General features: G+C 40.7%; 1 protein-coding gene across 1 annotated transcript in view; it reads right to left on the reverse strand.

Annotated features, from left to right (window-relative positions):
- Positions 1–15,981, reverse strand: part of slc1a2b (solute carrier family 1 member 2b) — a 34,028-nt gene extending 18,047 nt beyond the window's left edge. Inside the window, exon 1 of the mRNA XM_017700085.2 lies at positions 15,709–15,981. The gene's annotated coding sequence lies outside the window, so the exon portion shown is untranslated. The remainder of the gene's footprint in view (positions 1–15,708) is intronic.
- Between the last annotated feature and the right edge of the window lie 7,093 nt (positions 15,982–23,074).

Raw genomic sequence — 23,074 nt, forward strand, 5'->3', positions numbered from 1 at the left:
ATGCAACGTGTAAGCTGACACCACTGGCCAGCAGAATATTTTTTAAAAACAACAAACAAACAAAAAAAAGTTTCAACTATCTCAATCCAGCCTGCAGGGCACACATATATACACACAGGGTCTGACATCAGAGCCAAGGGACATTCAGAATCTGCAGGTCCAGACAAAGGTCAAATTATTGCTGCTGGATACACACATACTTAACTGAATGTACACACGCGCACATAAAATCAGTTTGTGTGTGTGTGTGTGTGTGTGTGTGTGTGTGTGTTTCATGAGCAGTAGCATTATGTTTAGCTACACACAAGACATACTAACTGTGTATATAGATTACCAAAAAAACATTGAAACAGAAAATTATAGTTAATGCTTTATGTGAGCATTTGAATATTTGTTATTTGAATTTTAGACAGCAGTGAATGGAGACATACTGTATAAGGTTTATACAGGGCAGATGTTTCATGAGATCACAAGGACACATGACTTTGCAATATTTTGTTTTGAAATACAATATTGCATAGAATAAAATATAGAATACAAAATACCACATGAGCCAAATCAGTTTATGCAGTACATAATTACAATTACAAGACATAATATATTGAAAATGGATTCAAATCTTGACCTTAAAATCATTCATTTATTCTCTCTCTCACATACACACACACACACACACACACATACACACACACACACACACACACACATACATATATATATATATATATATATATATATATATATATATATATATATATAATATATATACAAAAAATAAAAACCAACATAAAGTAAAGAAAATAGTATATAGTAATAGTAATAGTAAATATATATATATATTGCTGCTGTCATATCAAAACATTGTAATACTATTTTCTTTATGTTGGTTTTTAATTTTTGTATCATATAATAATACAATTAACATCCTACTATGTTCTGTGATGTGTACAAAATGCTGAACCCTTGAGTTCACCTTGATTTTGGATCAATATGGCAAGAGGAAGAAATCTAAGTGACATTGAAATAGAGTTCATATTTGGGGCACAGATGGCAGGAGCTTCAGTCACAAACACTGCTCAACTGGCTAGTGTTTCAGTAGGAACACAGACTAAAGTGACATCTGCATTTAGATCTATGAGAGCGACATCAACAAATAGGATCTGAAATTGTGATCTAAAGCCACATTCAATGACTGTGATGCTCATGAATTAGTGTGAAGAGTAACTGTTACTCAGAATTGACTATGTCAAGGCTGGACATGGTCAGACTGTGTCATCTAGAACAGTCCATCCAAGACTACATAGAGAGAGAGATATTATAGTGGGGTTATAGTGCATAAACGCCTCATTACAAAGAAGAATGCACATTTGCGAGTTCTGTGGTCATCTGTCACCATATTCTCCCTAATTAAGAAAATGCCCTTTAGCCAAATTGCTGTTTTGAGAGGACAATATGACTCAAATTTATAATTGGTGTCAATCAAGAAATAGCTTTGGCATGGCTGGCTTCCAGGCAATTCCAAAACTGCACTGATTACATTAAGAGGTCCAGTCCCACTGTACTCCCATTATGCTTTGCTTTGATTCCATAATCTGTAATCGGGTTTTCCAGTGAAGGACTAGTTTGAGCTCTGAATCGTTAAATGCCTAATACAGATATAGTGTAGGTATAGCTTATTTGTAGGCCAATATAGACAAATCAATCTATATATCTATCTGCTATCTGACAATAGGCTTCTATAAAATGCTCTCTATCAATAAACCTTAACGTCTAGAGTCTGATACGCTGGATTCAGTGTGCTAAAGCCTGATTTTGTGTTCCTGTATAAAATGCTTACATGGCGGATAACGGTCACTTTCAAGAGTCATTTTCCATCAGTGACCCTTTGGCAGTAGTGAATAAAAAGAGAATGAAATACCTATTTTCACCTGAGATTTGTGTCCAGTTACTGAGCCATGATCACTATTTGCCTACCCGTTTTCACTAAGAGCAGCAGGGTCTCCACAAAACGCATGACTGACTCTTACATGCAGCTCCATCAGCATGAGCGGAGCGATTCACTTTGTTTGTGGCGACCTCATTCTTGCTGTAATGAGTTGGTGATTAGGGAATTATGGGAAATCGTGATGCCACTGTGTGCACAGGGCTTTCAGATGTGACCAACTCCACTACAATTATGTGCTAACAGAGCCATTATGCTAGGAGTGGTAGCCAGGCCACACTTGATGATACTCATTCATCAAGTAAATAGTAAATGAGTGGGCTGGCATAAGAGTGGACCTTAGGGATGGAGGATGGGAAACCCCTCACTGTCGGTCTTTTTTCCTGTGTCTTTTTCCCTTTATTTCCTTCTAATTCTCCTCACCCACCTCTTTCTCACTTTCTCTTTCCCCCGTTTCTCTTACTTCCTTCACAATCTGCCTTTCTCCCTTCTTTTGTTCACACACCTTTCCTGCTATAGCTCTATGCTTGTGAGGGTTAATGCCCTTATAAGGCAATTTCAGAAACCAAATTTAGATAATTTTCCACTTACCACAAATGCAGTCAATCAGCTACGACATGGTTTGTGTCAAAAGTTTGCTTCTATGATTTAATATTGGAGCTGCTAGTGCTAAAAAACATTGGAAGTCAGTAGTCACCCTAATTGCTTCCACAAATACATGCCAAAATCTTCATATATCTATTTCAATTTACATTAATAAGCTAAGTAAATATGTTATAAAAATTATTTTGTCAAATAGCATAGACTTATTTATTCATATAAGCTACTTTATCATCAGGATATGTAATTATAGAAATGGTTTCAGAGAGGTCCAGTTTTTCTTAGAAATGTTTGACTAAACTAAATTAGTTTTAAAAAAAGGATATTTTTGGAAACAAAATATGGCTTGGCTGACTTTAGGGTAAGTGGAAAATCAATTAAACTATTCCTCTAAAGAATCTTCATTATTCTGTAGGGACACGACAATATGGCAACATTTCTGTAGCATTATAATAAAATGTTGACATTTTAGCACAGTAGCCAAACATCACCTAAACATTCTGCTCTTCCAGAGCCCAATAATTGCGCCATTAAATATCTGCTCAAAATATCAATCACATTTTAAGTTTAAATTTATTGCTCAATGACGATATTTTTATTAAGCAAATGTGCTGGCACCCCTACTGCTTTGTGTCTGTCTTCTGGAGATCTCACATGCAGCCCTTTATTGATTAACACAGACTAAAACAAAACTGGAATCTCCCTCAGCCTTTGGCAGAGGCTGGAGGAGGACTATGGCTTCAGTATGCATGGCAGCCTTGCCAGACTAGGCTTTATCATTAGTGTCAGCATGGCTGTTTAAAGACTGCTTTTGGTGGTGTGCTGCCTTTGATCGCCTCATCTCAAACCCCCTGAGGATCTCATTAACCGGGCCTGGACCAGCCACCCCCCCCCCACCACAACCACCTGCTCCACTGCTCACACATACAGAGGAAAAACACAGGGACACAGAGAATAACACAGAGATAGAAAGGGGAGGAGAGTGGAAGTGTCAAGGTATCTGACTGGAGTGAAAATGGGGAATGACAGGGTGAGGGAATGATATGATTGGGACACAGCCTATCACTAACCCAATGCACACACCTACACTCACTTCACCCACATGTGCATACACACATATATATTCACACATAGACACACACAGAACAGAGAAGCAGGGATAGAGAAATGAAGCAAAATGGTAAATGTGTGAATATAAAAAAAAACAGGCAACAAGATTGTTGGTCTTTCACCACTTCACACACATCGATCTAAACCAGAGAGGTCACAGTTAACACATCGCTCTTGCCCTGTGTCTGCTTTACTAAAGACAGCAGATTCCACAGAACAAAGCTTGACCAACCAGGTGGAAAATGGTCCTCCCACCATGTCAATTTGGATAAAAATCATCTTTCAGGAATACCCAGTGAGATATTACCACTGTTGGGCAAAAACCTTTTGGTTGCAAATTACATGATCAAGCTGCAATTTAGGGATGCACTCATAATTGCAGACTGATGTAGATGCCAGAACAACACATAAGTATTTGTGAAACAAAGCACTGCAGATAACATGTATCTCTTTAGGGTTACCAATGCAGTAAAATGAATAAAATGCAGACATTTTAGCACAATGTAACATAGCGTACGATCAAATATTGGTCAAATCTAAACATCTGTCCATTGCTGATAAGTGTTTTAAGCAATTATCTGTCAATAGTGATATGATTCCATCATTATTGTGCATCCCATCTGTAATTAGTAATTTTTAGTTTCATAGAAGTTGTTATTATATATTTTTTTAAGTAACATACATGTGCCTGGGGCGGCATGGTGGCATGGTGGGTAGCAGTGTCACCTCACAGCAAGAAGGGCCTGGGTTCGATTCCTCGGCTGGGCGACCAGGGTCCTTTCTGTGTGGAGTTTTCATGTTTTCCCTGTGTCTGCGTTGGTTTCCCCCGTGTACTCCGGTTTCCTCCCACAGTCCAAAGACATGCTAAATTGCCCCTAGGTGTGAGTGAATGTGTCTGTTTGTCTGCCCTGCAATGGACTGGCGACCTGTCCAAGGTGTATCCTGCTTTCCACCCGATGACCACTGGGATAGGCTCTCACGACCCAGAAAGAGAAGAGGCTTAGAAGATGTGTGTGTGCATATATATGTGCCTTAACTGACTGGTGACATTGTAGTGTAGATTCATCATTTATACACTGACAAATGTTTGTCTCAGACTCTGTACTGCAGAGGTGCCCCTGACTGCTGGCATCAGGTCCTAGCCATGCCCAGTACTGCCTGTGCCAGGGGGGTCCCCAGGAATGTAATTGGCTAAATTCTCATGAGAAAGAGAATTACTATTGAGAGCTTGGACCAGCTTTACACAACGCTGGCAAAAATCCTGTTCAATACAGGGGAAACTGTAGCAGTCTTTATTTAGAGCGCCTACATAACATTGAGTTTCCTGTTTAAAATGCTATGATGGATTTGACAGAGTGCTGACAAGAGTTTGTCCAATCGTGCTGCAATCGCTATGAAAGAATGCATCTGTGGGTGGATCATGTACAGGCCTAGTCAAAGAATGACCGTTTCTGTTATCAGTTATCTGTCTCTGAACATTGCAAAGTATGAACTGCCTGAACTTGCTGCCTGAAAGTGTTGGTAGACTTTACTATGTTTTCCCAGATTACTGGTACTGATTCTGTAATCTACAATATAATAAAGATCCATTTCATTGGTAAATGGAAATTAAAAATAAATTCTATAAATGTATTCTGATCTGATTAAACAGCCAAGTTACAGATAATTAATACATACCACAGGAAATAACAAAACAATTAGTGAATAGGACATGGTGTTTTGACTTTCACAGATTTCTGAGGAAATTTATATATAACGTTTATATATAACAGATTCGTTATATTTCCATTTTATCTATCTGAATAAAACATGTAAAGGCAAGTTCATTGCAGTGAATCTCCAGGAGGTGTTTTGAGTATGTGAACTGTTCAGGGGGAACTCATGTACCCGTGAAAAGATAAGGGCTTTTGTATTCCTTGTGTGCATGTTTGGGCGTATAATGTAGATGAGAGGAATGCAACTACACGTAGGATACTGCGTATGCTCATTTAATAGAGCAGTGTGTGCTCAGTGCACAGTTAACCTAAGACTTAGTTTGAGAGAATTCATGAATGCTCTTTGATTAGTTTTTTTCCAGAATATGCAGAAATATGCAATCACTCTTCATCTTTTCAGGTCCACAAAGCCCAAAACCGGCTATGACAGAGAGCTTTGTAACTCATGGCTCATAAGTCTTAACATTACAATTAACAGCAAACAGACTAGCAAAAGAGCACATCATTCATCTTTATAAGTATATGAAAGAGAGGGAGGTGAAAGATATCAAATGGAGAAAGATCATGGTTACAGAGATGTAGTATAATGTGAATTATCCTGGGCTGGGCTCTCTCGGGGGTTATGTTTTCTATCCACATCATTATTCACTGTGTACTCTCTAAAACTATGCAAATATCTCTCCAGCAATTGATTGGATTGCCATGGGGTGAGGCAGCACAGAGGCACTTTTATCTATTTAATTAGGCAGTTGTGCAATTCTTTATATTCAATTATGATATTTGTTTCTAGCAGGGTCCGTCAGACGTGCTTTATTTCATAATAATGAGCACACAAACCTGCTAATTCTCAACTCTCTTAACTTTCAAATGACACCAGCACAAATCCACTCAAATGCAAACCTGATGAAACCTGAACTCTATATGACAATGTAAGTAACTGATATCACACTGAAGAAGTTCTGAAGACGTTCTGAACCCAGACACAATCTACCTTTACAATGGCGGTGAAAGGGCTGTGTCTGCTTACGTGAAATGATGACAGGTAGAGGCCTGCATCTCTTATTTGGACACCACTGGGCACATATATTTTGAAGTGTAAATAGGAATTAATATACATCGGTTGAATACTTATAGTAGCGACAATACTCATAAAAATAAAGGTTACTACAGGGGGGGTTGGTTGCTCCAATTTACAATAGGTCTGGTGCTTTTCTGGTGTATATGTTATTTGAAGTCTTCAAAAAAAGCTTCTTCAGTCATACTTTGGATTTATCAGAATCATTCTCTCATGAAACCCACTGTAAGGTTTTTTCGGCACTTTTAACACTGTATTAATAGTAGAAGTAGGACATAAACATTCAGAAATCTGGGTATTTCTCCTTACAAACAATAATTATTTGGGCAAATATTTATTATTCAATCTAGAATCATGAACCATTATGGATTATGGTGCCCTGTGGAGCTAAAATCACAGATAGGCCCCCTGGAAATCCTCAGATGTAAACATCTGATCACTGCCTCTTCTGACACTACATACAGTGCGGAGAATGCCACGCTGAAATGACCAATGTGTTGTCACTATGGAGCCCAAAAGAGAGGCCATAGGTAGGTGGACAGACAGATGGAGGGATAGATAGATAAATGAATGCAATTCCTAATTAACCAGTGCATGGTGTGGTGAGCCAAGTCCCCCACAAAAAGTCCACTGTGTTGGGATGGCCATTGAGGCGAACCGCTCTTGGAACACGCCAAGTGCAGTGGAATAATGGGGCAGTTTAGAGGGCTCAGCGCCCGTTCACAGGCTCCCTGCGCTGGGAAACTGTTAGCGCAAAGGTTCAGGAGGGGTTTTTAATTGTTTCCTCATCTTTCTCTCTGCCCTGCCTTTCAAAAGCGGGCCTGACAAACAGGCAGTGAAGGGGATTGTTTAGTGTTCCGCTGGCCGTGGCCGGAGGTAAACAGAGACGGTCCTGTGTGTGTGCCTCCGCAGCTCAGGCAGGGGTTGCTGGGAAGGGGTGGGCGAAGCACAGGCAGAGGAGGAGGAATAGGGGCCCTCCGGAAGAAGAAGGCGGTGGACATAGGGTGCCATGGTGCCCCCCTCGGGGAGCTGCCATTGTGTGTGTGGCATTGGGCTTCTCATGCGTTCCCGTTAAGAGCGCGTAAAAGTAATGAAGCGCTCTGAGATTAAGTGAGTAAGTGGCAGCTCGGCTCTCCGCTCCCACAGCTCTGGCTATTTACATACTCAAGAGTGGAATTAATGCCCCGCAATCCTCCGGCCCTGGCACAAAGATGCACACAAAGCTTCCTCAAAAGCCCATTAGGGACTTTAGCTGAAAATTAGCAGAAGGGGGGAAAGGATAGAGGAAAGAAAAAAGAAGATGAATGCAGAGAGGTGTCGAGGTTTGTCCATAGGTCTTGAGAGGGGTCCAAGGTGAGAACAGATTTTTCCCCTAACTCTTGAGTCTCTACTCCAAAAGCACTATTCAGCACCTGCTCTCTCTCTCTCTCTCTCTCTCTCTCTCTCTCTTTTTTCCAACTTTGGAAAGAAACGACAACATTTAGGAAGAAATGTTGTCATTAAGACTTTCAGAAACCTGAAGAGAATTTCTGATTTGCAGTGAGAGATATGTGGGTAAAAGTTACTCTTCATGGACTTAGAATGTGCAGAAGATGATCACCAGTTTGTGAAAATACAGAATTGGATTTACCCCAAATACTTAACTATTCATTGGTGTACATTAACATTTTGTTAGCTGCTTAACTTGGTAGCTCACAGATGTCAAAACATCTAATGGACTCTGTATTATCAGTTTAGCTTTATGAACATCTGCTCTTTGAGTGGTTTAGAGAATTAAGACATAGAATTTGGATAGATTTGCCCCAAAAATGATTCATTATTTTGCTAGATGCCTACTTCGAGAACTCACTCAAACTGATTTAATCAACTGACCACTGATTAGATAACTTAGCATTGTATTTACAATTTAAACTTAAATAATAAATAAATATCTTGAATTAACAATTTTACTGCACTAATGCACAGTTGTACAGTTGTACTGCACTAATATGCGGAGCTTGTCTTGATCATATTATCATGTTTTGGCAGGCTGAGTGCAGGTGACACTGGTTGTGGCCACGTGACCATCTTTCTAAATCTGACATATTGTGTATTAGCTCTGATTTTTCAGATGAGCTCTTCCGCTTTGTTGTAAGACAATTTGCTTTAATTCTCATTTGCTTCTCTTGAAACAATGAGGGATTGTTCGCAGACTGTAAAGTTTCAAGTGCCAAAAAAAAGAACAAAAATGAGACCCCCCCCACATCTGATGTTCTATTGGTGGGCCTGTTCGTGCCTCCCCGATGCTGACCTTAATTTGGCACAGGCCAGTGCCAGAGGGACACTAGGTGGTTTGGAAGATCAGGCCTGCATGACTGTCACTGCTGTGCAAGATGATAGCAATCACTACTATATCTACAACTACAGTAATTAAATAAGAAAAACATGTGTCTACTCCTAACAGACAGCCATGTCACTGCTATAATCATTCTCTTCCACTTTCAAAACATCCAACCATATGACCATCAGTTTTATTCTGGGCAAATCACGTCTACGAAACAAAGACACATAAGCAAACAAATTAAACACTAAACACATTAGATAAGGTCAAAAATCAGATGTAATCTGGGACTACTGGTGCCATTCTTGACACAAAATAATACCTCAGTACGGTGTGTACTGTCTCTGATCATATCTCTACATGTACACGTTCTCATCAACACACTCAGATTATGTCTATTGTTCTAGCACAATTGAACAGCACAGAGTTACTGCCTGAGAAGTTAAACCGGGAGCAGATGAGAGTATAAATTTCAGTCACTTGTCTTGATCCATGTTTGCAGTTGGAAAGCTTTCAGTAGGTGCTTGGCATCCATTCACTGAACAAATGATCCATTTCTCAGTTTGCATTCAACTGTCTGTAACTTTTATCCATACTTGGCAATGTTAACAGGATGTTTCTAATATATCTGCTGACACTAAGATAAACAGTAACAAAAAAGTCCCTTGCTTGGAGGTTCACAACAAACACAGGGGAAAAATGGCAAAGGTTCTTTAAACTTTAAAAAGGTTCTTTGCACTCACGTGTCATTTACAAAAATGGTTCTTTCTTTAAAGAACCTTCCACTGAAAGGATCTGGAGGAGACCAAAAATGGCAGTCAACTTTTATCCTGGACTTAACTAAGGAAGCAGCTTGCTTGAAATGGGTATTTTAGAGCAGGCAAACACTAAAACTCCAGGACCAGGGCTAGAAACCTGTGGTTCATCACCTTTATTTGTAAGAGCGTTAATGGCATGAACTTCAGCTCTTTATTCAAAATATATTTAACACATTATCAGTGAACAGAAGTCTATGAAAGAATTGTCAGACTCCCCAAGCTAGGCTATAGCCTGCTTCAACCAACTACTGCAAGCTACATTTCTTCTACTTTTAGTTAAAAAAGAAAGACTTGAAAGACTATAAATAGTATATTTATAAAAAATTTTAAAAAATATTTTTAGTTAGAAAAAAAGAGACAGATACTTCATAGTTGTCATCTTGTAGACCAACCAAAAGATTTCTCTGTCTCCCTCTCTCTATATTTCCTTTCTCTCCCTATATATATCTTACTATCTGTCTCTCTCTTTCTGTCTCGTTGTCTTTCGCTTTTTCTGTCTGTATCTCTCTCCATCTCTTCATACCTTTCTCTCTTTCTCTTTCTCATTGCCTTAAACCAAACGATTTCTCTTAGTTTCCATTTTCTCTCTCTTTTACTGTCTCTCTTGCTTTCTCTCTTTGTCTGTATTGATATCTTATTCAGACTGCCAGCCCAAATCTGATTTTGGCACATCCAGATTGCAACCAGATTGGTTTTTGATAATATGGACAGCAAAAAATGGAATCTGATTTTTTTGCAAATCCGATCTGAACCACATTTGTGGATGATTTGAAATGCGATTCCAATCCGATTCTGAGTCTGGATGCTCTGGTTGCTAAAATCCGATTTCAAAGTGTCTTTTGAGTCACTCGCAACACGACCAACGACAATGATGTCAAATCCAGAGTGAGGGAAGTGCTGGGATTCAAGAAGAAAGCCAAAGATTCAGGTTTCTGAAGAATTCTCTACTGCAACCATGTTTGAAATCTGTGTCACCAGCATAGCTACATAATTACTGACCCATACATTGTTACCAAGGCAACTCATAGGCTGGTGACTTCTGGACACACAAATTTGGTCTGATCATTTGCAAATAACAGTGTGGGCAGTCGTCTCAAAAGCTCTGATTTGAAAATCTGATTTGCCTGCAGTCTGAACACAGCATCAGTCTCTCTCCCTTTCTCATTCTCTCACTTTCTCCAACCTTCTCTTTCATTCTTGATATTCAATTGTACTCCTTTCCCTTTCTTTCTCCCACTCTTTTTGTCTCTCTCTGTCTGCCGCTCTCTCCGTTTTTCTCTCTCACACTCTCCCTGTCATGCTCTTTCTCCCTTTCTCTCTCTGTTGCTCTCTTTCCCTTTTACATGCCTCCACATGCTGCGCATCATTAAACTGTCCAAAGTCTTTGTGAAGCCTGCAGTGGTGTAAAGTAACAGGTAGGCTAAACTAAACAAGCTTGAAAGATCCGCCTTAAAGATGCAGATCTATCATAGAGCCGTGCTGAGCCTCTCTCAGAGGCAAGTGTGTGTTCTGCACGCTGGCGTCCTTTGTTAAGTGCTGCTCATGGGAATGCGCTCTCTCACAGCTCGCTGCAGATTTCAGCACTTCAGACGGCGAGGGAGATGACAGCGGAAAGAGCAAGTGACTAACCCTGCCACTGCCTTCCAATTCATTTTGAAGTCCATACAGGCCGCAGAGAACATGAACGGGGGAGGAGAGAGGGAGAGATATGGACCAAAACAGATGGACACAGACATGGAGGAGTGATGAACAGGAGAGATAGAGAGAGAGAGGGAAAAGGAATTGGATGGCACTTTGGCAGTGCTCGCATGTTCCCAGGAGGATTACTCAAGTGCTACAGTAGATGCCGCCCAATGCCAGCCTGTCCACAAGCTCTGAATAGGATGAATGGACATGAACACTCACGCATACGCACACAAACTTCTTATTCTTTTCTGCTTTGAAGCTCTCTATTCCATTTCCATTCATTTATTCCCATTCTTTTCTCCTTTTGCCTGTTCTTCCACTTTAATTTTATGGCTAATCCACATCTCTCTGTCTATGTTCTCTAGGGATGCACAATAATATCAAGATCAGATGGATTGTTTAAAGTAAATAGATCAATGCTTACAGTCAATCAGTGTGCAATCAGTGTTGTGTTCTGAGAGAGCAGAATGTTTAGGGCACATTGGGTTACAGTGCTAGAGTGTATTTTATTCATTTTACTGCTTTTGTTACCTTGTTCAAATAAATCTTACATTTCTGCATAATGCTAATGCAGGTGGATGTAGGCCAAATAGTTATGTTCTACAAAATGCATATGAATTAGCACTGGAAGTGAGCAATATGAATATATTTTATCATTATTGTGATAAAGTTTAGGATAAAGAACAATGATCAACGGCAAACCTCATCACAAAGAGGGCATGATTAGTCCTGTTTCATTAGATTTAATGCAGTGCAGTGTGTGAAATGTTCAGGTTTTTAATGGCAGGTTTTAAAAGTGGCACTACTGGTGAATTGTGTCTGTGTGTCAAAATATTGTGATATGTTTTTAAGTATTGCAATGTTATATTTTTTTTCATGTCACCCATCACTAATTAACATCAGTATCTACATCTACAGATATAAACTTGGAAAAACAAAAAAGAAAAACCTGAAATCGGCACATTGGATTCCAATAACGGTGCATCTCTAGTTCTTCATTAAAAATCTCCAGTTTCTCTAATGAGTGGTCCACACTTAAGGCTTTATAAGGACTCCATTGCCAGGTTGAGATGCCCCTAAGCGTTAGGCACTGCCACAATCCATTGCCTGTCCACCCCCTCCCCTCGTTCTTCATCACCCCATCCCAAAACCCCCACAGTTCCCTTCACAAACAGAGCTCCACTGTCTCTCATCTTTTCTCCCTCTATTTCTCTCCTTTCTCCCGTAAAGACAGACCTAGTGGATAGACCACTGTGTTCCCTGCATCTCAAATGCTCTCCTCTCTACACTTCTGCCAGCACACCAGCAGTGTCTTTTGCCTCCTCTTCATGCTGTTTTGTTGCTCGCTGAAAAGGCAAGCCTGTGATGACATCTGATCTCAGTCTGCAGCAATAGGCCAAAAGGTCTGCTCTACATAAGTATTTGATTTGATACATATCATTTTACGACACCAGATCTTTCCATTGGTATCAAAAGTATCAAAGCACAACATTGCCCTGTTGTTTTCAGGTCTGATAAGATCGCTATTTCCAATCTTTTCTACCCTTTGTAATCCTGAGCTTAATTTGAGTAAAGCTCTTTTAATGGTGTGGGCATTCATTGTCCAGCGATTGTACATGAATTTATCACCACAGATCAACAGAAAAATACAAGGGAGATGTCTTTTTTATCGCTGAGTGACTCAGAATGTGCTAACACTCTCTCATGAACAAACGTCATTCTCTTATCTTAACCACGCTTTATTGTCTCATGTACTGTGTAGCTTTTGCTTTGTCCAAATTGTAAACCTCCATGTTCAAAAAAGGATCTTAGGGCAATTCATGCCAAATGTGCCATAAAGCCAATCCCAAGTCACGCTGACTGACATATACTCTAATTAACGTAACAGACGTCCACTTATGTTAACAAAAAAGATGTTTTCTCGGCATGCTCCACTTCCATTGGAGAAAAAAAAACACCATTGCTCCTGGCCCCTCTGTGCATGCATGCATATACATATGCAAACCAGATAGAAAGAAAAAAAGCTATTTTTTCCAGATTAACAAAACATGTCTGTAATGGAGTTTCAATAGTTCAGCAAGGAGAAGAAAAGCATTTGCGCCTCCTACTCAAAAGCCACTGCCGTAGTACTCTATGCTATGCTACATCATCCAAATATATATATTGAGCTCAAAAAACACCTCATATCTTGGCTTGTACAGTATAGATGAAGTGACAGTGTGATTACATTGCAACAATTCACAGTGATGAATCCGTCATGTAATTAAAGACCAGCTGGAATTAAGGAATTATGGTTTAATAGATCATGCAAATCTCTTGATCCACCCTGGCCAACAACCCCCCCCCCCCCCCCCCCCCCCCCCCCCCCAACCGAAACTCATTTGGATTAGCTGTGATTGTTCAGGATGTTCACAACACAAAACAAAATGTGTTCGAAATTTGAGGATCACTTGCACAATGCACTCTAATGTGATATCAGTATTGCAAAGACCAGTAGGCTATTTAATAACGATTAACAAGCAATATACTGTGCAGCTCTATTCACAGCACACATACAGATTAAGACATGCCTGTTGTTTACAAGCACTGATGCACTACGGACAGTGTGATGGGGAAACGTGTGTCCATGCACAATAATTGTCTTCTACAAGCACACAAGCTCTCTGTGGATTTGGCCATTTTTACAAAGCCATAAATAACCCCAGCTCATTGTGTGGTGTAAGGAAAGTAATGTGTGTCTGTAAGAGGGGCCTCTGGGCACAGGGCAGAATTGATTATCTGCATGGATACTCCGCCTCTTTCAGATTTCATCCATAATCACATATAGCCGGCATTCCATCAGATATGAGCCAGAGGGCAGAATTCACCCCGGGCTCACACCTCCCGCAGGGATTACCGGGAACAAAACAGATCTGGCTCACTCGAGCTATATAGTTAATAAACTGCCTGAAGAGCTGAAGGAAATTGCTTATATTTGGACATGAATTGGATATGGATTTTTAGTAGTAGAAAAGTGTATCCAATATCTGTCTATCTATCTATCTATCTATCTATCTATCTATCTATCTATCTATCTATCTATCTATCTATCTATACACACACATACACACATACATACATAGCCTATCCATAGATATAGTGAACAGACCGAACAGTAAAAAAACATTTCAAACCTGATCAGCATCGACAAACACCCTTCAGTTAGTTACTGGGCTACACACACATTGCTCCCACATATCATGTGCTTTATTCAAATAACACTGCTATTTCATAATTTACTTTGTATGCAATTATTCAACTATATCAGTGTATTCACGCCAAGAAGCCGTTTAGTTTTACCTCAGTGACCGTGCGTGAAACAGCCCCTCTAAGCAGGACCTGAGCAGGACAGCCTCTCAGGTGATAGGCGGTGAAATAACTCTGAGGAGTTTGGCTCTGTCTCAAACGGATCCCTGCTCCCTACATAGTGCGCTACGCCGCTCATGTACTATCGGGCAAATGAGTGCGACGTATTTCTATTAGGGAGCCGTTTGGGATTCCGCCCTGTGAGCAGACAGTCAGGTGAGGTGCAGCCCCGCTGCGTGTTTTAGAGCACCTTAACCAAAATCCTGCGGAGGTTTCAGACACACTCGCTCTGCTCCTGACGGACACACGATTAATATACGACGTTTGGTGTTTTTGTTTAACCGTCAAAGCTGTGGTTAAAGGTGTGGTTTATCTGTCAGCGCCGTGTGGTGTTATTTCAGAGTCTGGTGCTGAGACTATCGTAGTAACAGCCGCTGTCGCGCGCGCGGCGAGTAACGGTCACTGTTCGCTTCCTCACAGGTTCGTCCTGCCGGTCATTCACAGCCTCAGTCACACGTACACACAGTTTTGCGTTGCATGTGCAGCCAAACCAGGAGAAGCGACAGGACACCTAGTCACTCGGACCGAACAGTATTGCTCCTCACAGGTGTTTCGCACACAGGCTTCTGTGGAAAACTTGTGCTAGACTCATTCAGGGGATTTGCTCGTATACATTATGCATATAGTCGTTCTTTAGTCGTTCTTTGCAGTGCTTCTTTATGTTACGCTTGTTTTGTGAGTAGTGACTGTGACTCAGTATAGTAGAAGGCTAATCATAATAAATGACACATAAGGCAACATAAAACTCGCTGCTCTCGAGGAGCTCCAGGCTTTCTTGTATTCTCAGTGCCCGGAGTTGCTCCGTGTGCACACAGAATCAGATGCCGAACGCTGATACTGGGTGTGATCTGAGACTCACCTGAAAACAAGTTTGTGGATACTGAATGTGTCTCACTTCACTGGATGGGTGAATGCACCGCGCTGTGACTCCCGTTACTGTGGGCAGGCAGCTAATTGACTGCTGTGAAGGAGCTCGTGATTTCTGACCCGTGCTGCTCTGTGTGTACATGTAAACAGAAAGGGAGAGAGAGACTCACCTCAGTGAACCTGGGAGGAAACCCGAGGAATCAAGTCAGGTGCTGTTTGGTGGCTGGTGCTGGTTTGGATTCTCGCATCCACTAGAGAGAGAGAGAGTCAGGGCTGCAGTGTGGAGGCGCCGAGAGCAGACGGGCCCTTCTCTGCCTTTACTGCTGAGGTAAAATCCGCGGAGCTTCGCTCACTCAGCAGTCCCACTGCTGCACCGAGGAGTCACTCCCTCCTCTACTCCTCTCTCAGTGAAGACCAGCCCTCAGCGCACGCTCCAGATCACTTTTAAAACCTCTCTCTCCCCCGTCTCACCCTCCACTCACTCCTCTCTCTCTCTCTCTCTCTCTCTCTCTCTCTCTCTCTCTCTCTCTCTGCTGTCGGTCTGTCTCCCCCTCCGCTCACTCCTCTCTCTCTCTCTCTCTCTCTCTCTCTCTCTCTCTCTCTCTCTCTCTCTCTCCCCCCTCCACTCACTCCTCTCTCTCTCACTCTCTCTCTCTCTCTCTCTCTCTCTCTCTGCTGTCGGTCTGTCTCCCCCTCCGCTCACTCCTCTCTCTCTCTCTCTCTCTCTCTCTCTCTCTCTCTCTCTCTCTCTCTTTCTCTCTCTGTCTGCTGTCGGTCTGTCTCCCCCTCCGCTCACTCCTCTCTCTCTCTCACTCTCTCTCTCTCTCTCCCCCCTCCACTCACTCCTCTCTTTCCGTCTCTCTCTCTCTCTCTTTCTCTCTCTCTCTGTAGGTCAAGGAAGGGCAGCTCACTGAAGATTCATCTTCATCACAGTGCAACATTTTAATGGATTTGTCATCTGAAAGTATGTAAAATAATGACTTTCTTTCTTTATGTTACATCAAGTACCTAATATATTGTGTCTATAGTACATAAGACCAGTTGGACTTATGTACTATAGATGTTAGGGGTGTGGGAAAAAATCGACTCTTAGATGCATCGTGATGCGGACGTGAACGATTTTGAATCAATTCTGAATCGATTCAAAAATCGATTTTCTAAATATATAATTTATACCGTAATGTTGAAGGAACGCAAAAGGCCGAACCTGGAAGTGCGGAAGTGCAGCACCCAGAGGTCTGTGAGGTGCACATAACAAAAACGCCACCAGAAATCCGAAAATCCGACCACCTCCCTCTGCATTAAAAGCTAGGTTCAGTAAGGAGTCACAACCCAAATGTTAAGAAGAGCCATTTTGTCCTTTCAACAAAAATCAAACCACCTTGGCAGCCACAATATTTATGTCCAGTCTGTCTCAGTGTGTGATAATGTCCTAGAGGTTAAAAATATAAACGAAAACACAAACTTACTTTGCTCTGCTTTAAGCTTTAGCTATAGCCACTTTCCTCCCGTCTCTGCCAGAAAACGTTTCCTCTAAAGTAAAGCAGCTTATTGTAAAATGTCTCTCAATGTTTGACGTTCGACGTCCGAGGCAGATTTAACATACCAGGAAACCAACTGCGCCGCTTATGAATGTGAATCATTGCTAGGTGACCTGCAGTCTGAGTCTCAGTTGTTACGAAACAGGGCTTTCGCGCCATGTCGAAGATATTATACTGACACCCCCCATTCTCTACAATGAGACCAAAACCTTAGTTATAAAATCACTAAAGAAAGCGGGCAGGACGGCTGTAACGAGCTGCATGGACATCCACCACTTATTTCACCCTAACTGCGCATTTTATCGCAGCTGAGCGGCAGCAGCATCTCATGTGCTCCAAGCAATAGCAGTGAATGAGAGCCTTCCAGTTCACTTGCCACATCATTTACATTTGGTTTATTAATAAAAGATATTGGAAGTAAATTGATTAAAGATCATTACAAATACTTTGCTTTAAAAGTACCAAGTCCTCAGACAGTAAGAAAATAGATATCCTGTATAGAAAAAAAAAGATGCATGGAGATGCATTGATAATCGTTTTATCGTTTTATAATCGCATCGCAGCCTCTGAATCGTAATCAAATCGAATTGTGAGGTGCCTAGAGATTCCCACCCCCAATAGATGTAAACGCTGTAGGTGTTCATTCAACACTGGGAATGTTGCTGTGTATTAAATGAACGCTGGGCAACACAAGGAATAAGTACACATTCAGTTGTGTAGGATGTTTTCATAGGAGTCTTAACATGCAGGTTGGTTTCTAATCCGATGTCATGACAAGCCATATTTTGAGTTGTGTAAACAGAAGCTGGTCAGCAAAATGGGTTAAAAACTGCTCCATTTTTAGACTATGCAGTGATAAGCAATGAATAAATACCCCCTGCTTTATTTGGAAGAAATCAGGAAACCATTGGGATTACTCTTTTTTTTCAGACAGAAAAACATGAAAAGAATAAAGGGAAAGCTGAGAATGGCCATTTGCCATTAATAGCAAGAACAGACAGCCTGCACAACGGCTCTCGCTCTAACATCACAGGGACTGGATTCTATTAGAGATTCTCTCACAAAAAAGTCAACCATCTTTGCTGGCTTGCTGGCAGATCACAGCAGTGGTGACAGGTAGCGTGGGATGCATGTATATGGAGCCATGAATACACGCTCAACTTAGACTGTCAGACCTCTCTTTTTTTACATATTCTGCAGTATCTGATCTTTCGCTTGAAGTCTAAAGACATACAATCTGATCTTTTCATGCTGATTTACGCTGCATTTGTAAACTTGTGATTGAACAATAAGCTCCGTCTAGACTTTCAATTTGGATTTGCTGCACAGGCTGTTATTTAGGATAGCTACATGACGGCAGTAGATTTTCAATATCAGTCACTTCATATCAGCAGATAATTGTTTAATGAAGCATTTAGTGTACTCTGAAAAAGAAGAACACTTATGCAACAGTGAATTTATATATAGATTTGTATATACAAACACATACGACAGTGTATATGATTTTAAAAGGGAATTACTGTTGTAAGACTGCCAATATTGTGACAGTGAAATTCTAGAAATTGCTCTCAAATTTGTAGATTTGTCTCCATTACACCAACCTGAACCAATGTCTAAGAGACGTGGAGTCCTCTGCTGATTACAAACAGTGATGGTTTTCACAAAGTGATTAGAGGTTCAATTTTTATGTCCTCAGTTTATGTAGCAGTGCTTTTTTTTTCATCTGGAGCTCAGTCTTAGAACATAAGAAGAGAAGCATATATTCCATTTCTTCTGTCAGCTTTTAAGCATATGAAGGGTTAGCGATTTGTTATGGTAAAATGTATATATTGTGGATTTGTGCTTAAAATGTAGCGCATTAGGTACAGCTAGGACAGATCTCAGCACGTAGTGGGAGGCTCTGTGAAATCTGCTCTTTTCCTTGTGTGCCACACGCTCCTATATTCTAGGAAGAGTACTGCACCTGACTGCTTCAGCATCGGCGTGTTAGCTCTCTGTGCAACTGCTAATTTAGACTCTAGCTTAAGTCAGAGTTATTTAAGATTCTTAGCCTGGCCAGGTTAAATATAGGTTGAAGTGTTTGCGCAAATTCACTATGTGTCATTCTGTTAATGAAATGGTTCTTGACATGTTGGCTTTCTGAGGTAGTGCCTGCTCATTCTGCAACACCCCGCACTGAGGTGTGCAGCTGAAGCCCCTCCACCAGCTGTAGCGATGCGTCTACATTCTGTCTCAGAAACATTTTGTGCATGTTATGTTAACAATGTTTGGAGTCTAAGTAATGCTGCTAAAAGCAGTCAACTGCAATATGTACTGGGTATCACAGTTAAAAGAGACAGTTAAAGGAGCCCATCCTCATATAGTTTTCATTTCACAAATATCACAAATAAATATGTCAATATTGAACATTTCCATCATTTCAAAAATGGTATGTTGCTGCATGAAAATACCTCCTAATTCTTTTTACTCTTTTTGTTGCTAGCAAGAGGTCTGTAGGTGCTTTGTGACAATGTTGGTTGAAAAAGTATGACACAAATAAAGTTGAATTCAGTTGATTTAAAGAAAAGATTCAAATGATAGATTTGTTTGAACAGTCTCATCTAGCAAAGCTCTTCATTTTGAAATGAAGGCTGGTCACACCTGCTTGGTGACCCGATGAGGCTTAGCATGCTCTCCCCTTGACTTTCTTTCCTATCAGTCCTTACATACAATCCCCCAGTGTGTGCAAGAGAGAGGCAGATTTTTTGAGATATGTACAGTCTTGACTATGGTGTAATAAGGTGAGAGGTCATTCCTCTGGTGCTGCCCTTTGAGGGTTAATCTAGAAAGCAGCAGCTCCAAACGGTGTCCAAGGCCTCTCAAGGGAGCAAGACCGCAGCTATGGGGGAAGGGCAACAGGCTAAGAGATTGAGCCATCACTTTAAGGTTCGGATAACAGTGGAGGAAAAATGTCTGCTTGCCTTACACGTGGTATTGGTTCGTCATTAGAGCCTGGAAAGTGTGCATGCAATGTGTAGAGTAGAGCAGCTTGTAATTACACATTATGAATGATGCACGGTGTTTATGACTTATAAATATAAATTAGGGTAAATATACAGCTGTGAAGTATCAAATGCTTGGTGCACTGGTTCCATGCTAAAACGTCTGGGGTTAAACATGTCAGTCATGGGATCTGGAGTGTGGCATTATGTCTTGGACATATGATTTGGCTGTGGTTGCTAGCCTCGCAATCCAAAGCACTGCTGTCTTGGACTGTAGCAGGCAAATATAACCCTCTAAATCATGTTGTCAACCAGCTCGCCATTAAGTCCCCATCAACAAGCTTCTCGTGAACGAGGGCAAAGTGACACACACACACACATAGTGTAAGCATTATGCACAGTCCAGTGGAAATGCACATTTTACCTTTGTGTGACAATGAAGTGCAAATAAAATCAGAATATATTATTAGCGCATTAATAAATTGCTGGAAAACTCCCTTTGACTGGTGTGTAGAAATCATAACAGCTGAGGGGGATTTTATTACTGGTTATGTGTTAATCATAATAACTTACATGTGCTAATTTTTTTGTTTAAAACATCAACCTCCGTGGACCTCGGAGGAGAATTAGGCCTTTCTTCAAGTGCCCTAAGTCACCCATTGCCATGTGATTGCATAATGAAAGGAAGAGAGCACAAGACTAGCTGGAAGGTAAAAAAAATGGTAATGAGGTTTCCCTGGAAACAGCAGATTGCCGAGTGTAGACCCTTCCCCCTTCTCATAGTGTCACCATAAAGCTGTCTATCCATTTGGTTCATTTCTAGTTTAACCGACTGATTTGATTGTGAAAGAGTTTCGTAGTTAATATGAACATTACGTGCATTCTTTGAAGCAGCTTATAGTGTCCTTTCCTTTATCTATTGACATGTGCATGTATGCTGTTTGTGACTTTGTTAGGTTAACAAGCTCTCATAAGACGATCAGCCAAGCAGCTAGGTGAAGAGAATGGCTCTTGTTTATCTCAAGGGAATCCTATAGTCCTTATGCTTCCTATTCTCAGTGCACTTGCTCTCATTGACGACAAGGTCAACTGCTAGCTCTTAGCCAATCATGGGTTTGAGAAGTTAGTTTCTGTCCAATCATTGATAAAGCCCTATGAGCTAAAGGAGCATGAGAAGAAGCTGTGTTCCAACTAAATGGAAAAGCTCTTTTTCACTTCCTCTGGGAAGATGAACAATTCTGTAGAATTTCTAGTAAAATAAAGAGGTACCACAACAAGAGCCCTTTCATAAACATGGCCCTCGCTGGGGGAAGAGGGCTCCCAAGTGAAATTACCTCCAACAGGACATCTTCACAAGTCTTTTAGTGTAGATGGATGGGAAAATCTCTCAAACCAAATGCCCATGAGGACTTTCTCTGCATATTAAATAGAGCATGGGCATGTTCAAACAAATGCTAGATGCCGAGAATCATACGTCACTGTGCGTGTGTGTTCTATAAGTGGGGGGAAGGGTGTGTGCCCCAGTGAAGTGAAGTGACAAAGGGCCCCATCCATAGCTCATATACATACACAGAATTATCTCATAGTGAGAGCCTTTCCTCTCTGTTTGCATCTTTCTAGAGAGGGTTCACTGCAAATGAAGCTAATCCTTCAGTATCTGAGGTTGAGGGATGTGTGCGTGCTTGTTGTGAGTACCATCCTGTGGGTCTCATTTATGTCCTCATAGATCTGTTGATTGAAATTGGTGGGCTGTTCTCTGACAACTCCCGTGACCCTGAGGGAGAAGCGGCTTAGAAAATGTGTGTGTGTGTGTGTGTGTGTGTGTGTGTGTGTGTGTGTGTGTGTGTGTGTGTGTTCTCTGACAAGCCATTTCTGTTCAGAGTCAATACTGCAAGTGCTGCACTTAGTGATTGGAGGCATGACATAGTTTACCTGTAAAAGCCACTCAGCTCCACAGACAACAGCAATGTCTTGATTAGAAACACCATAATCAGTATCTAATAACGTGACTGATTTATCACTGGATAAAGACAGAAAGAGTTGTTCAGACTAGTTTGTTAATTTTTTTAATTTTGTCAAAATGTATATTATAGCGTTCCACGCAAGTCACTATGTTTTAATTAATGGAAATTTATTCATATATGTATGCATGTATGTCTGTATGTATGCATGCATGTATGTCTGCATGTATGTGTGTATGTCTGTACGTATGTATGTACGTATGTCTGTATGTCTGCATGTATGTGTGTATGTATGTATGTATGTATGTCTGTATGTATGTATGTCTGTATGTCTGCATGTATGTGTGTATGTATGTATGTATGTATGTGTGTATGTCTGTATGTCTGTATGTATGTATGTATGTGTGTATGTCTGTATGTCTGTATGTATGTATGTCTGCATGTATGCATGTATGTATGTATGTATGTATGTATGTATGTATGTATGTATGTCTGCATGTATGTGTGTATGTCTGTATGTATGTATGTCTGTATGTCTGTATGTCTGCATGTATGTGTGTATGTATGTATGTATGTATGTCTGTATGTATGTATGTCTGTATGTCTGCATGTATGTGTGTATGTATGTATGTATGTATGTGTGTATGTCTGTATGTCTGTATGTATGTATGTCTGCATGTATGCATGTATGTATGTATGTATGTATGTATGTATGTATGTATGTCTGCATGTATGTATGTATGTATGTATGTATGCATGTATGTATGTATGTATGTATGTATGTATGTCTGTATGTCTGCTTGTATGCGTGTATGTATGTATGTATGTATGTATGTATGTCTGCATGTATGTATGTATGTATGTCTGTATGTATGCATGTATGTATGTATGTATGTCTGCATGTATGTATGTCTGTATGTCTGCATGTATGTATGTATGTATGTCTGCATGTATGTATGTATGTCTGTATGTCTGCATGTATGTATGTCTGCATGTATGTATGTGTGTATGTCTGTATGTATGTATGTCTGTATGTCTGTATGTCTGCATGTA

Source organism: Pygocentrus nattereri, chromosome 11 (genome assembly GCF_015220715.1).
Source record: "Pygocentrus nattereri isolate fPygNat1 chromosome 11, fPygNat1.pri, whole genome shotgun sequence".
Lineage (NCBI taxonomy): Eukaryota > Metazoa > Chordata > Actinopteri > Characiformes > Serrasalmidae > Pygocentrus > Pygocentrus nattereri.